Source organism: Grammomys surdaster, unplaced genomic scaffold, assembly GCF_004785775.1.
Source record: "Grammomys surdaster isolate TR1022 unplaced genomic scaffold, NIH_TR_1.0 147, whole genome shotgun sequence".
NCBI lineage: Eukaryota > Metazoa > Chordata > Mammalia > Rodentia > Muridae > Grammomys > Grammomys surdaster.
This window is the reverse complement of record NW_021604605.1, coordinates 37,061-54,290: the sequence shown is the minus strand read 5'-3', so window position 1 is coordinate 54,290 and position 17,230 is coordinate 37,061. Positions and strand designations below refer to the sequence as shown.

The following is a 17,230-nucleotide window of genomic DNA, read 5'->3' as shown; positions in this document are numbered from 1 at the left end:
TCTCCCTCTCTCTGTCTCTGTCTCTCTCTCTCTCTCTCTCTCTCTCTCTCTCTCTCTCTGTCTCTCTCTGTCTCTGTCTCTCTCTCTCCTCTTTAAGTAGCCTCTCTTTTCTGTCTGCTCTCCTGAGAGTTGGACATATCTTATCTCTGGCTCATTCTGTCAAATCTTTCTCTGATTTGTTACTTTGCTCTTCATTTAGACATCATTGCTTGGGATTAAAGGAATATATTAAAGGTGTGTCTTTACTCCAGCAAGAGGGATGAAAGGTGTGTGTTCCAGCCAGAGGGATTAAAGGTGAGTCTGTATTCCAGCCAGATCATACTTTTGGATGTGATCCCTTGCCAGAGGAGCCATGTTGCTGAATTAAAATTCCTCTATAACCCAGGGCCACCAGCCCAAGGATGGTACCACCCACAATGGGCTGGGCCCTACCCCATCAATCACTAAGAAATCTCCTACAGGTTTGCCTACAGCCCGATCTTATGGAGGCATTTTTTTAAAACCTGAGTCTCCATCTTTTACCATGTGTCAAGTTGACATAAAACCAGCCAGAACAGTGATGAGCATTTTTATTCTATTTTTTATTCTACTTTTTTATTCTATTGAAGACTCCCTGCTTAGATCCCTACTCTATTATTACATTTGATTGTTTATTTCCATAATTCTGTTTTTTTAATTCTTTGTATATTCTGGATATTAATCCTCTATCAGATACATAGCTGGAATAGGTTCTCTCCTATTTTGTGAGTTTCATCTTCATTCAGTTGGATGTCCCTTAGCTATATAGAAGCTTTTTAGTGTTATGAGGTCCCAGTTGTCAATATTTGGCCTTAATTCCTGGGCAAATAGAGCCCTGTTCTGAAAGTTTTTTCCAGCACCCCTATCTTGTAGGAAACTGCTTATCTTTTCTTCTAGAAGTTTTAGCATTTGAGGTTTCAAATTTGCATGTTTGGTTCACTTGGGCCTAATTTTTATACAGGATGATAAAACATAGGTCTAATTTAATTCTTCTTCACATAGATATCCAAATTTTCCAGGACCATTTGTTAAACATGCTTTTAGTTTTCTTTAAGGTATATATATTTCCTTTGTCAAATGTCAGATGGTTATAAGTTACAAGTGTTCATTTTTGAGTCTTCCATTTTGTTCATTGATCTATGTGTCTGTTTATATGCCAGTACCATATTCTTTTTCTTCTGCAATATATCTTGAAGTCTGGAATGCAAAGTCCTCCAGTATTATCCTTTTTATTATTTTATGTGTATATGTCATATGTATTTTGCCAGAATGTGTGTCTGTATACCACATGTGTGTACTGGCCAGAAGAGGACATTGGTTCCCTTAGAGCTGGAGTTACAGATGGTTATAAAACACCATATGAGTGCTAGAAATTGAATCCAGGTCTTCTGGAAAAGCAGCTAGCATTCTGAACCTCTGAGCTGTCTTTCTAGAGCCTCCAGTATTCTACATTTTTGTTCCAGATTGCTTTGGCCATCTGTGGGTTTTTTTCTGGTTCCATATGAATTTTAGTATGTTTTATTTCTCTTCCTGGGAAGTATGTTATGTATATTTTTATTGAGAGATTTCATTGAATCTGTAAGTGCTTTTGGTTGGATGTCCATCCATTTTATCTTTTTTTAAATGCAGTTTATTACTTTTTACTTTATTTATTTGTGTGTGTGTATGTGTGTGTGTGTTATGGTTTTACTGCTATGAACAGACATCATGACTGTCTTAGTTAGGGTTTTACTGCTGTGAATAGACACCATAACCAAAGCAACTCTTACAAGGGCAACATTTAATTGGGGCTGGCTTATAGGTTCAGAGGTTCAGTCCATTATCATGAAGGTGGGAACATGGCAGCATCCATGCAGGCATAGTGCAGGAGGAACTGAGAGTTCTACATCTTCATCTGAAGGCTGCTAGCAGAATACTAGCTTCCAGGTATCTAGGACAAGGGTATTAAAGCCCACTCCCACAGTAACACATCTACTCCAACAAGGCCACATATCCTAATAGTGTCACTCCCTGGCCCACGCATATACAAATCATCACATTCCACTCCCTGGCCCCAATAGGCTTGTTCAAACATGGGTATACCGAAACATATGAGTGCCATACCTAAACACAGCATAATGCAAAATACATTTAGTCCAACTTCCAAAGTCCCCATAGTCTATAGCAGTCTCAACAATGTGAAAAGTCCAAAGTTCAAAGTCTCTTCTGAGATTCATCCAATCACTTAATTGTAATCCTCAAAGCAAGACAGGAAATCAGCTGGGCAAACTCCAAACTCTGCATCTCCATGTCTGATGTCAAAGCAGTCTTCATATCTCTACTCCTTTTTCATCTTTGTTGACTGTAACAAACCTCTTTCTTCTGGGCTGATTCCACTCCCTGTTAGCAGCTTTCTTCCATAGATAGCCCAAGGTATTTCAAACATCTTAGGGTCTCCAAGGCAATTTCAATGTTACAGCTTCTTGTTTAAAGATCTGGGATGCACACATGATCTTCTGGGCTCCTCCAAAGGGCTGGTATCACTTCTCCAGCTCTGCCCTCTCCAGTACTCTAAGCTCAGGTTGATCCACTCCACTGCTGCTGCTGTTGGTGATCATTCCATGGTACTGGCATCAATATGCTGGAGTCTTCTGCTGCAACTAGGTCTCTCATAGGCTCTCTTCGTGGCGTCAAACCTCAAATCCTTTGCATGACCCCTTCAGTCTTGGGACATCAACTGCAACTGAGGCTGTACCTTCACCAATGGCCTTCCATGGCCTCTCACAGTGCCAAGACGCAGCTGCTCCTCATGACCCCTTCATGCCTTCCAAACAAGTACCACCTGGGCAACTCTTACATGTTACCAAGTACAGCTGCAGTGCGAGGTACAACCAACCTTGGCTACCTCTGGAATGCAGCTTCTTTGTGCTCTCAGAAAACACTTCCTTTTCACCTCAATAATGCTGGTCTCGTCTTAATCACCACTATTTTCTTAGCTCCAGCTAACCAGCATCAGTTGTCCCAGTAGTCTCTTCTATTCTGGACTCTAAAGCCAGAGACACAATGGCCGAAGCTGCTGAGATCTGCTGCTGGAGCTGGAACATGGCCCCCTTGTTCTATTATATTGTTACTAGCTTTCTTCTTTCCAACTCCTTCACTGCCTAAACTGAGCTGTCCTGGATCTTGCTCTGTAGATTGACCTTGAACTCAGAGATCTGCATGCCTGTCTTCTGGGATTAAAGGTGTGGTCCACCATGCCTGGATCTAAACTTAGCTGGGTAAGGTCTTGCCCCAAAGTCCCTCTCTTTTAATCTGTTATCTCCTAGAACACAGGAGTCGGCTCCATTTCACTTCCTGGAGCTCTTTTAATACTGGAACCACATATTTTATATTTTTCCTTTCTAAGATTGCTACACTTGTTCAAAATGCTCTTAATGTGACTTAACCAGAGAACAAAGTCACAACTGAGCTTTTGAGACTTCCTTTGTCAGTGCAATTAATCTGAGTCTCTTTACGTTAGTCAGACTCTTCATACAAGGGCAAAAGGCAGCCACATTCTTCACCAAAATCTGACTAAAACAGTCTCTAGGCCACATACTGAAATTCTCCACTGAAACCTTTTGGGCCAGCTCTGCACAGTTCGAATCACTCTAGGTAACATCTTTAGGATAGCTCATTAACCCCTACTTAAAGCATTCCACTGATTTCCAAATCCAAAGTCCCCAAATCCACCTTCTTCCAAACAAAAGTATTGTCAGGCCTATCACAGCAATACCCCAGTACCTAGTAACAACTTCTGTCTTAGTTTTACTGCTGTGAACAGACACCATGACCAAGACAACTCTTATAAAGACAACATTTAATTGGGGCTGGCTTACAGGTTCAGAGCTTCAGTCCATTATCATCAAAGCAGGAACATGGCAACATCCAGACAGGCATGGTGCAGGAGGAACTGAGAGTTCTACATCTTCATCTGAAGGATGCTAGTGGAAGACTGACTTCCATTATTTTGATCCAAAATCACAGTGACACATCTACTCCAACAAGTCCACATCTCTTAACAGTGCCACTCCCTGAGCTGAGCCAGCTTCCACAGTGGCACACCTACTCCAACAAGGCCACACATCATGGTCCAAACATATACAAGCCGACACAATGACCAAAGCAACTCTTATAAGGACTCTTAATTGGGACTGGCTTACAGATTCAGAGGTTCAGTTCATAATCATCAAGGCAAGAGCATGGCAGCATCCAGGCAAACTTGGCATTGGAGGAGCTGAGAGTTCTATATCTTGATAGGAAAGCAGTCAGAAGAAGACTGACTTCAGTTAGCTGGGAAGAGGGTCTCAAAGCACACCTCAACAGTGACACACTTCCTCCAACAAGGCCATACCTCCTAATAGTGCCACTCCCTGGGCCCAAACCACCACAGTGTGGGAGTGTGTTTCTTGCATATATATTACACTATATGTCTGCCTGGTGCAACAGAGGTCAAAGAGGGCATCTTATTCCCTGGATCTGGAGTTGGAAGTAGTTGTGAGTTTTGAATCAGGCTATCCTGGAATCCTGGAACTTGTGGCAGTTCTCTACCCTCTATGTCCTCCAAGAGTCAGAATTACAATTATGAACCACTATGCCACAATGTTCTTATTTTTATTTTATTTTCTGTCCTAAATTTTATTACATTTTTGTTGAGAGAGAGAGAGAGAGAGAGAGAGAGAGAGAGAGAGAGAGAGAGAGAACGAACATGAGTGCAGATGTCTGCTGCTTTGGGTCCCCTTGGAGTGCTGGGAAACAAACCTGGGTTCTCTGGAGGAAACTTATGAGCCTTTAACCAGTAAGCAGTCTCTCCACACCCCCAGTTTTGTATTCTTTTGTTTCTGTCATCTTTTGTTCAATGTGTTTATGATACTGATCAATATTCATTAATATATCAGTAGTCCATTCATTTTCATGGTATTTAGTATTCCAGTAGATGTCTATTATAGAGTGTGTCACCATGGAGTAGAGGCTCTTGTTTAGTGTGTGTTTACTATACAGTTCTCTGAGTTTCAACCCAGCACTAAAAATAAAAGTATGTGCTATTACCATTCTCATAAATGTCTATTGGTAAACACATGTGTGCATTTCTGGTAGGTATAGAAGTACACATAGAATTGCTGAGTTATAAAATGCATTTGTGTGTCCAGAAAAGTGTCTCAACAGCTAGGACAAAGTGCTTCCATAGCAGAGGACCTGGGCTCGGTTCTACTCACCTACACGGAGCCTTACAAACATCTATAACTCCAGTTTCGAGCGATCTGATTCCCTCTTCTGGCATCCATGTGCATCAAGCATGAACATGGTAACATACACACATATAGAGAAAATATTCATGCCTCTGCCTCCTTGGTATTGGAATTAAAGTTATAAACCACCATGCCCCATCAAAATAAATCTTTTTAAATTAATTTAATGAGTGAAATGCATTTATTAATATTTTCCAAATGCTTTGTGAAAGCAGTTCCACCAACTTATACTCTGACTACAATAAAAGAATTTTGATTTCCCCATATTTTTAGAAACACATTTTTTTTCAACTTAGCCATCTTAGTGAATATATAAAGGTATCACAAAGAATTTATTTCAGACAAGAATCTAAATTTTAGCCGGGCGGTGGTGGCGCACGCCTTTAATCCCAGCACTTGGGAGGCAGAGGCAGGCGGATTTCTGAGTTCGAGGTCAGCCTGGTCTACAGAGTGAGTTCCAGGACAGCCAGGGCTATACAGAAAAACCCTGTCTCGAAAAACCAAAAAAAAAAAAAAATCTAAATTTTAGGCTAGAACAAGGAACTAGGTTTCAGACATGAAAATGACTTTGGGCTAGGACAGAGACGTAGGCTCAGATATTTTGGTCATCCTGATAAGCCCTTAGAAACAGTGATCACAGGAGTGATCACAGGACTTCATTTATTGCCTTGCTTTTCTTTGACTATTTGCATCTATTGCATTGCTAGTCCCTCAACCTAGAACTGACCTTAATACTTGCATGTAATCAAAATGGTATAAAAGCAAAAAGGAGGAGGGGGTATGGGATAGGGGGTTCTAGGGAAGGGAAGTGGGAAAAGGGAATGACATCTGAAATGTAAATAAATAAAATATCCAAAAAATGAGAAATTTAAAAAAGGTATCATAACATGGCTTTAACCTGAATTACCATGATAAGTAGTGATGTCAAGTACATATTCATATACAAACTTGCCATTTGGTGATCCATTTTTTTTGTCTATTCTTTCTTTTTTCTTTTCAGAATAAGCCAATTTAGTTTTTTAACTCTCAATTACAATACAGTTAGTTCAAGGAGGCCAAATATTTGCCCAGTAACCAACACTACAAGCCTCAGTAAACATCTATAGTTGGATCTCTTTCATGGCCATTCCAAATCAATGGAACTGTTAGAAACAAGGGTTCACACTTGTACTATCAATTATATAGAACCAATTCTACATTTCTTCAGCTTGAACTTCTTGATTAGATTAGGCCGTTTGCAATCCTGCCCTGCCTCAGCACCTTGTTGAAGCTCTCGAAGAGCTTGACATCGCTCTTGTTCTGGGCACACTCCAGAAACTGCTTGATCTCTAGAGAGCAACTTCCAAAAGACTGCTGGGCTCCCTGAGGCTCCTGGTAAGTGATGTCAGGCTTTGCAGGCTCAGCATTACCACCTCCACTGAAGCCCCCAGTGACACAGGGTGTGCCCCACTGCAGAGCCCACAGCCACACCGGCTACAGTGGTAGCCATCTGGGCCATCAGATCTGGCTGCTGGGATGCAGCAGCAGGTGAGCCAACTGCAGATGGTGCAGCTGCTGCAGGAGGCTGAGCTGCAGGTGCTCTTCTGGGAGCAGCCCTCATCTGAGGGGCCTGGCTGGCCGGAGGAGTCACCCAGGAAGTGTGGCTTCTTCCACTTGGCATCCTAACTGCTTGTAGTCTCAGTGTTCAGAGAAGACAAACTGCTTTTTTGTCTATTCTTTTGCCAATCTTTTATTATTTACAGTTTTAAAGACTGGCATATGCGGAAGTGAGTAAGAAAGGCCCTCAATCAAGGTGGAAAATGAGTACTGACATCTGAGGATATCCTCTGCCCCCTCTGTACACACCCACATTTACATATGTGAATTGAATGTATACACACATACATAAAAATAATAAATATTTCAGATATAGAGTTAGTTTTCATATAAATAAATAAATGTATATGCATGCATTCATATACTGCTGAGATTATATTACTTCTATTAGTCTATTTTGGGAGAACTGAACACGTTTATACACACACACACACACACACACACACACACACACACACGTACGTGTAATCCTAAATGCACAAATATTATCTACTCAGTCCATATAAGCATAATGTTACTTTTATGTATATTTTAAGGCTACCCATCTGGTACTGAATAACCTATTGGTATGCTTTTCCCCAGGAAAAACTCACACCAGTTCTTAGCACTCCTTGGTTGCCTGCAGTTCTTTGTGTAGGGCTGAGGCCTCTTGGTCTTTCCTCTTTCCACATGAGCATGTGTATTGGTGTTGTCCATGGTCAGCTCATGTTTAGGCAGCCATGTTGGTGAGACTTCATGGGTGTAGCTTCTTACAGGTCTAGGAAAATCTTTGGCTCTTAGAATCTTTCCTCATCCTTACTTATTTTTAAATCTTTTTGATATTCTAATTATGACATTTCTCCCTTCTCTTTCCTCTCTTCAAACTCTCCCATATATCCATTCCTACTCTTTTTAAAATTCATTATCTTTTCCCCCATAGTTGTTATTACATGCACATATATGGTCAGCCCTGAAAACATGTGTGTGTGTATGTGTGTGTAACCTTATAGGACTGAGAAGGTTATGTTTAGGGGTATATACATATACATAAATGTGAGGTTTTAGATTTATTTAATTTTGTGTGTATGCATGTTTTACCAGTGTGTGTGTGTGTGTGTGTGTGCGCGTGTGTGTGTGCCTGGTGCCCAAGGAGGTCAGAAGAGGGTGTTGGATCCCCTGGAACTGGAATTAGGATGGTTTTAGCCACCGTGTGGGTGCTGAGAATCACACCCAAGTATTCTGTAAGAGCAAAGTACTCTTAACTGCTGGGTCATCTCTTCAACTATCATACGATCTTGTGCAAGCTCAGGCTGGTCTCAAATTCGCTAGGTAGCTGAGGATAACCATGAGTTTCTTTTTTTTTTTTTATTGGATGATTTATTTACATTTCCTATGTTGTCCCCTTACCCCATCCCCCACCACCCCCTCGGAACCCCCAATCCCCTCGCCCCTCCTCCTTCTTCTCTGTGGATGTAACCTCTATCTACCCCCCCCACTCCCACCTCCCCACCCTCAAAATTCCCACCCCCTGGGGCATCCAGCCTTCATGAGGTCAAGGTTCTCTTCTTCCACCTATGCCCAGCAGGGCCCTCCACTTTTACATATTCAGCTGAAGCCCTGGATCCCCCCCTAAGTGCTCCCAGGCTGGTGGTTTAGACCCTGGGAGCTGTGGTTGGTTGGTATTGTTGCTCTCCTCATGGTGCCATAAATCCTTTCAGCTTCTTCAGTCTTCACTCTAACTCCTCTATTGAGAACCTCATGATCAGTTCAATGGCTAGTTGTGAGCATCTGCCTCTGAATATGTCTGACTCTTGAAGGCCTCTGAGGAGATATCCATTTCAGGCTCTTATCAGCATGCACTTCCTGTCTTCCACATCAGCATCTACCTTTGGTGATTGCACATGGGATAGATACTCAGGTGGAGTGGTCTTGAGACGGCCCCTCCTTCAGTTTCTGTCCCTCACTTTGTCTCCATATTTGCTCCCTTGAGTATTTTGTTGCTCCTTCTAAGAAGGACCGAATCACCCTCACTTGGTCTTCCTTCTTTATGGGCTTCATGTGGCCTGTGAGTTGCATCTTGGGCATTTCAAGGTTCTAGGCTAATATCCAATAATCAGTGAGTGAATACCATGTGTGTTCTTTTGTGATTGGCTTACCTCACTCAGGATGATAATTTCTAGTTCCATCCATTTACCTAGGAACCTCTGGAATTCATTGTTTTTAATAGCTGAGTAATACTCCATTGTGTAAATATACCACATTTTTTGAATCCATTCCTCAGTTGAAGGACATCTGGGTTCTTTCCAGCTCCTGGCTATTATAAATAAGGCTGCTATGAACATAGTTGAGCATATGTCCTTATTATATGTTCGAGCATCTTCTGGGTATATGCCTAGGAGTGGTATAGCTGGATCCTCGGGTAATGCTATGTCCAATTTTCTGAGGAACCGCCAGACTGATTTCCAAAGTGGTTGCACCATCTTGCAGTCCCACCAACAATGGAGGAGTGTTCCTCTTTCTCCACACCCTCGCCAGCATCTACTATCACCTGAGTTTTTAATCTTAGCCATTCTGACTGGTATGAGATGGAATCTCAGGGTTGTTTTGATTTGCATTTCCCTGACGACTAAGGATGCTGAACATTTCTTTAGATGCTTCTCGGCCATTCGAGTTTCTTCCATTGAAAATTCTTTGTTAAGCTCTATACCCCATTTTTTAATAGGGTAATTTGGTTGTCTGGAGTCTAATTTCTTGAGTTCTTTGTATATATTGGATATTAGCCCTCTATCAGATGAAGGATTGGTAAAGATCTTTTCCCAATTTGTTGGTTGTCGTTTTGTCCTATTGACAGTGTCCTTTGCCTTACAGAAACTTTGCAATTTTATGAAGTCCCATTTGTCAATTCTCGATCTTAGAGCATATGCCATTGGAGTTCTGTTCAGGAACTTTTCCCCTGTGCCCAAGTATTCGAGGCTTTTCCCCACCTTCTCTTCTATTAGTTTCAGTGTATCTGGTTTTATGTGGAGGTCCTTTATCCACTTAGACTTGAGCTTTGTACAAGGGGATAAGAATGGATCAATTTTCACTAGATGCTGAGAAAGCATTTGACAAAATTCAACATCCCTTCATGATAAAAGTCTTGGAAAGATCAGGAATTCAAGGCCCCTACCTAAACATAGTAAAAGCAATTTACAGCAAACCAGTAGCCAACATCAAGCTAAATGGAGAGAAACTTGAAGCAATCCCACTAAGATCAGGGACTAGACAAGGTTGCCCACTCTCCCCCTACCTATTCAATATAGTACTGGAAGTCCTAGCCAGAGCAATTAGACAGCAAAAAGAAGTCAAAGGGATACAAATAGGAAAGGAAGAAGTCAAAATATCACTATTTGCAGATGATATGATAGTATACTTAAGTGACCCCCAAACTTCCACCAGAGAACTCCTAAACCTGATAAACAACTTCAGCAAAGTGGCTGGTTATAAAATCAACTCAAACAAATCAGTAGCCTTCCTCTACATGAAAGATAAACAGACTGAAAAAGAAATTAGGGAAATGACACCCTTCACAATAGTTGCAAATAATATAAAATACCTTGGTGTGAATCTAACCAAGCAAGTGAAAGACCTCTATGACAAGAACTTCAAGTCTCTGAAGAAAGAAATTGAAGAAGATCTCAGAAGATGGAAAGATCTCCCATGCTCATGGATTGGCAGGATTAATATAATAAAAATGGCCATCTTGCCAAAAGCAATCTACAGATTCAATGCAATCCCCATTAAAATCCCAACTCAATTCTTCACAGAGTTAGAAAAGGAAATTCTCAAATTCATATGGAATAACAAAAAACCCAGGATAGCGAAAACTATTCTCAACAATAAAAGAACTTCTGGAGGAATCACCATCCCTGACCTCAAGCTGTACTACAGAGCAATAGTGATAAAAACTACCTGGTATTGGTACAGAGACAGGCAGGAAGATCAATGGAATAGAATTGAAGACCCAGAAATGAACCCACACACTTATGGTCACTTGATCTTTGACAAAGGAGCTAAAACTGTCCAGTGGAAAAAGGACAGCATTTTCTTTTTTTCTTTTTTTTTTTTTTATAAATAATTTATTTATTTTTGAACATGAAATGCTTTTTTATAGCATGTTTCACAAGGGGAGGGGGTAAGAGGGGCCAGATGGTGGAAAAGTACAAAATCTTCTTGGCCTGTGCCTTGAACGGACAGCATTTTCAACAAATGGTGCTGGTTCAACTGGAAGACAACATGTAGAACCATGAGTTTCTTATCTTCTTGCCTCTAGATCCTGAACATTGGGATTGTAGGCCTGTACTACCATGCCTGCCTTATATTGGTGGTAAGGGTTAGACTGGGGGCTCTATGCATACAAAGCCAGCATTCTAAGCCCATTTTTATGGTTTTCATTGAGGAAGAAAAAGTTTCACTCTGTAGCCCAAGCTGGCCTGGAATTAATTGTGTAATCAAATTTGGCCTTGAGTTCTTGCAATCCTCCTGCTTCAGCTTCCCAAGGAGTTGGGTTATAAGCACCATCCTCTACGTCCAGCTGTTCAAGTGAGCTTTTGAGGAACTTTTCTGGACTGTGTGTACCATGTGAAGACTTTTGCTTCCATATTGATAAAAAGTGGAGGCACCTCTGGGACACTGCTGATAAGTAGAGGGTGTCACAGAATCTGAACAGCAATAAAGAGAAAAAACCAATGTCTTCTTTGTCTGCTACTCAGATCTTCAGTGAGATTTTACTTCCAGAATTAACACTGCCTTCAGAACATCCATACAGGCTACTACAACTTAGTATATCTTAAGCCATGGGCACAGGGAATGGCTTGGCTGTTTACTGTAACACCAGACAATTGTTTATGGATTTTATGTGTGTGCTTATATACGTTCATGTACATGGATGCACACGTGTACATGCATATGCAAATGAGTTTATATACTTGTAGAGGCCAGAGGTCAGCCTCTAATGTTGCTCCTCTAGAGCCTTGTTTGGTTTTGAGATGGGTTCTCTCACCAGGACCTGTGCCTCAGTGATAAGTGTCAGCTGATTGGCCACCAACCCCCAGGGAAACCTCCAATCTCTGTCTTCCCAGAGCTAGAATTACTAGTATACACTATCATGTCCAACTTTTACATGGGCACTAGCAACCAAACACAGATCCTCCTGCTGCATGGTAAATTCTTTATTGACTGAGCTATCTCCCCAGCCCTTATTTATGTTTTTTGAAACCTGGCCAATATAGCCTAAGCTGGCCTGGATTTGCTAAGTGTTCCAGGAAGGATGACCTCAACGTTTCCATCAATCCTCCTGTCACAGACCACATTGTGTTGGGATTACAAGCATACACCACCAAACCTGGCATTTATTTCTGACACTAGGGCACTGAAGCAAGAGGAAGAGGGTATAGTGAAGCAGAATTGTCCCAAATCAAAAGCTTTCATTATTTCTCAAGTACTAGTACTCTTAGTGGGGTCTGGCAGGAGGTAACATGAGATTTATCCTTTTCTATCTAGACAGGTCAAAACTCATGATGATAAATCTCTTTAAGGAGCCTGTCCCATAATTTCCATGGAATAGATGGTCAGAGAGGAAGGACATCACTTTTAATTTCTATTCATAAACTAGCAGTAGAAGTAGCTCAGGCTCTAGAGCCTGGCATCTACACAGAGGCTCAGATGATCTCAGCCCTGTTTCCCACTTCTACAAACCCCATGTGTATCAATTTAACACAGTGCACATCTAAGTACTGTAGACCCAGATGGCTTAAACAATGCAAAATTGTTTTGGAATGGATTTCTGTTATGTGATCCACAGTGGCCTTAAGCACACTGTGGGGCTTAGATTGCGTCAAACATATAATTCTCCTGCTCTGGGTTCCTAAGTGGGGGCATTATTGGCACAAGCCACTACACCTGGTGTGGTGCTTTGAAAATGCTTGGCCCAGAAAGTGGCAATATTAGAAAATGTGGCCTTACTGGAGGAAGTGTGTCACTGCTGGGGTGAGACCTTGCGGCCTGGAAGCTAGTATTCTGCTAGAAGCCTTCAGATGAAGATATAGAACTTTCATCTCCTCCTGCACCATGCCTGCCTGGGTGCTGCCATACTCCCATCTTGATGATAATGGATTGAACCACTGAACCTTTAAGGCAGCCACACTTAAATGCTGTCCTTATAAGAGTTGCCTTGGTCATGGTGCCTCTTCACAGCAATGGAAACCCTGATGAAGATACCTGGCTAGAATTTAGTTTTATACATATGAGATGTTGAAGATGAAGATCTGAGCTGAGGTGATGTCTCTTACAGACACACCTTGATTTGTCTCTACTTAATCTTGTCTGTGTATGCTTCTGTGTACTACTTTTCTTTCCTCACCTGTCACCAGGCAGGGCCACCCTAATGATTGCCAGCATCTCATATAGAGCCAGAGTTTGAGACTCATCTGCATTTGATTTTGGAGGGATACAGTTCACCCTTTAAACACATGGAGTTCCATGTCTGCAGAATTCCAAAAGAGTTCACTGGATGTTGGGTGCTTTCTAGGCTAAGTTATGCATACTAAAAACCTAAAGGCCTGTCTCTAAAAACAGCAACTGTTTGATCTTTGAAGTTATGTGAATTTTTGTTCACTAGACATAGTGTAGGTAGATGTACAGACAAATGATGCTGTGGGACTGGATTCCTCAATGTTCTGTCCTCAGGGCTTTTCCCCCCACGTATTTTGTAGGGTTTTTCTTCCATACACTTCCCACCAAAGGGCCCTTGGTATTTTCTTTGTACACACTGATTTGGATTAGGAGGGGGCTTTTTGCTTAGATTTTGTATCTACTTCTTTTATAGAATCTTCTCAGTTTATATAACTGAAATGCTTTGTTTTACCTTTTTATTTTTGAAATATGGCCTTGCGTAGCCCAGGCTGGCCTCAAACTCACGATGTGGGTGAGACTGACTTTAAAGTGCTGTTCTTCCTTTCCCTCCTTCTGAGTGTCAGAACTGCATGTGTTTGCTATCATATTCAATATTGTGACTGATTTTTTAAAAAGAAACTTTGATAGCAAGTTGGGAAGCTAGCATAGGCTTCTTGAATTCTTCCTTTATCTAGCCTTCCCCTCGTAGCAGAGTTACATATCACGTAATTGTAGATTAGCATTCAAACAAAGCGACTAACAGTACAATGGTTGTATAGAATTCTTCCACTCTATCTCATGTGTAGACAGATCTTCGTGTACACCACAATCAAGATACATTTTGGACAGGCTGACTCATGCTTGAAATATCAGGATTATTTGAGAGCTAGAGGCCAGCCTGGACTGTATATAAGTTCTGGGCCAGTCCAAACAAACACAAAACCAAAACAAAACACTTCAAAAGTCTATGACAAATAGGGGCTCTAATAAGCTTTTTATAAATACTTTATGTACAGTTATATTTAAAGTCATGTTCATTTTAAATCTTCAAAACATGTTCCTGTCTGTCTTAGTCACTATTCTATTACTGTAAGAAGCCATCATGACCACAGCAACCCTTGTACAAGAAACCATTTAACTAGAGGCTTCTTTATAGTATCAGAGGGTTAGTTTATCATCATCATCATAGTTGGGAGTATGGTGGCACACATGCAGGCATAGGCCTGGAGCTGAGAGCTTTACATCCTGATTCACAGGCAGTAGGTAGAGAACCTGAGCTGGGCATGGACTTTTGAAAGTTAAAAGCCTATCCTCAATGATGTACTTCCTCCAATAAGTCCACACCTACTAATTCTTCTAATCCTCAAACAATGCCCCTCTCTGATGACTAAGCATTCAAATATATGAGCCTATGAGGGCCATTGTTATTCAAACCACCAAACTGTTAATTTTCTATTTTTAATTCTTAATTCAGATGAGTTAAGAAGTCTATAAAGTTGCTTGAAAAATGGCAGGCCTTGTGACAACAGCTATTTGAGACAGAAGGATCAACACAAGTCTGTAGCTGGCCTGGGCTACAGGATGAGATTCTGTCTTAAAACAAATAACAACAAAACCAAACCCTCATAAATCCAGTACTTGGGGAGGGGTGCAGGAGAACTAGGAGTTCCAGGCCATCCTGTTCTACATATTAAGTTAGAAGCTAGCTGGGACTATTTGAAACCATGTCCCAATAAATCAAACCAAACCAACAGCACACATTCTCTGAAGATATCATCTGGGTCCCATAATGTGAAATTGAACTCAATTGGACCTCAAAACGATTTTCACTTCCCCCACCCCACCATTTAATCTACCTTTGCTGTGTTTGTCACTGATGTCTTTTAGCATCTGATAATGCCTCATATGCCTCAGCTACTTGCTTGCATTTTCTCTCTATTTTTTTCTTTATTCTTGCTATTTTTTTTTAATCTGGATATGACTTTTAGTGCCAATTTCTTTTTCTTTCTTTTTCTCTTCTTCTTCTTCTTCTTCTTCTTCTTCTTCTTCTTCTTCTTCTTCTCCTTTTTTGCTACTTGAAGGGAACTTTACATTTTTTAAAATAATTTATTTATTTTTTTCAAATCATAATTTTTACTCATTCACACAAGGGTTATAAACACAAAAAGGTAGGACATGGGGAAGTGAATGACACTGGAGTGTGGGTCGTCAGGGGGAATACAGATATCTTCAGAACCGGGTGGCTGAAGGTTCAGGGGACAAGTCACCATGACTCTGCTTGTCCCCATCTAAGCTGGTATTGTCTGCCAAGGCTATCTATTTACAAGGTCCTTGACCACTCAGGCTTATAAATTTCCACAAAAGCTACCTGTTGACATTAGCTTATAGCCATCTGTTTCAATGTTTTTCCACTGAGACCCAAGACTTGGTGTTAGTATACATGTATGACAGTCCTATTGCTGATTTTAGGCCTATGACTGATTTTAGGCCTACAGTGTGTAAGCAGGGCCGCCCCTGACATCTCTTCCCTTCTCTAAGTATAGAAGGGCTGTGGCGATTCTAATCTTGCGAAGGCGGGGATAGAGGCCTGACCTCCAGTAATTGGAGGGGACCTTGTAATTGGTGCCAATTTCTAATATGGATATATATTTTACCTGAGCCAGGGTGTCATGTATCGCAGGCCAAACCTTAAACTCATTACATAGTTGAGGGTAACCTTCAACTTCTCAGCCTCCTGTCTCCCAGGGGGCATCTGTGTTTGTCTGTTTATTTCAGTTGTGGGGATAAAACCTATGGTCTTGTATGTACTGGTCAGACAGTATACATCTGAGAAACATCCTTAGCCCAGGCCATGACTTCTTGCATCCTCAGATTGCATAGGAAGAAAGCAGTTTCTGGAGACTCATTTATAATGATATTAATCTCACTAAGGTAATACCTACAACATCCACAGGTTTCACTTCCTTATCACATCTCATTGGTAATGTTCTTCTGATTTATAATCTTGTACTGCCGGGCAGTGATGGTGCACACCTTTAATCCCAGCACTTGGGAGGCAGAGACAGGCAGATTTCTGAGTTCAAGGCCAGCCTGGTCTACAGAGTGAATTCTAGGACAGCCAGGGCTACACCGAGAAACCCTGTCTCGAAAAAACCCAAAAAAAAAAAAATCTTGTACTTATTGCTAATTTATATGCAGGAGTAGACTGGAAAGTACTAAGAATCTTATAATTAGGTTGATGTTCTCCAAGTGGTATTGTAGGTAATCTTATTTCTATGACATCATATTTTGAGTGGAGACATTATTTTGCCTTCCACTGAGATATGGTAGCCTCTTAAATTCTCCAGCATAGAGATATGAGATGCAATGAGCCTCACCCCCAAATAAACACACACTCATGGGTGCAGAAATAGGCAAGAAAGTAACTAGTCTAAGTATATATCCAGTGGAACAAAATTCAAAACGCATCATGTTGTTCAAGTCTCTATAGCAATATGAAAAAATCATTATCGTTTTTGTTAAGATAGCAAGTAAATGAAGTTCTTGATGAGTGGTTACATGTGAGGGGCTGGCAAGATGGCTTAGTGGGTAAGGACACGTGCCTCCAAGCCTAACCACTTGCATTCCATCCTCAGAACCCACAGTGAGAATAAATTCCTTAAATTGATTTTTGACATCTTCATGCACAAGTGCAGAAATATGCATGCACACACACACTGAATAAATGAATCAATGTAAAGAAAAACTTGGCCGGATGGTGGTGGCACACACCTTTAATCCCAGCACTTGGGAGGCAGAGACAGGTGGATTTCTGAGTTCGAGGCCGGCCTGGTCTACAGAGTGAGTTCCAGGACAGCCAGAGCTACACAGAGAAACCCTGTCTCAAAAAACCAAAGAGAGAGAGAGAGAGAGAGAGAGAGAGAGAGAGAGAGAGAGAG

The 17,230-nt window shown here is 41.2% G+C and overlaps 1 pseudogene; it reads right to left on the bottom strand.

Moving 5' to 3' along the window:
- Positions 1-6,506: 6,506 nt before the first annotated feature.
- LOC114619126 lies at positions 6,507-6,945 on the bottom strand (annotated as a pseudogene).
- Between the last annotated feature and the right edge of the window lie 10,285 nt (positions 6,946-17,230).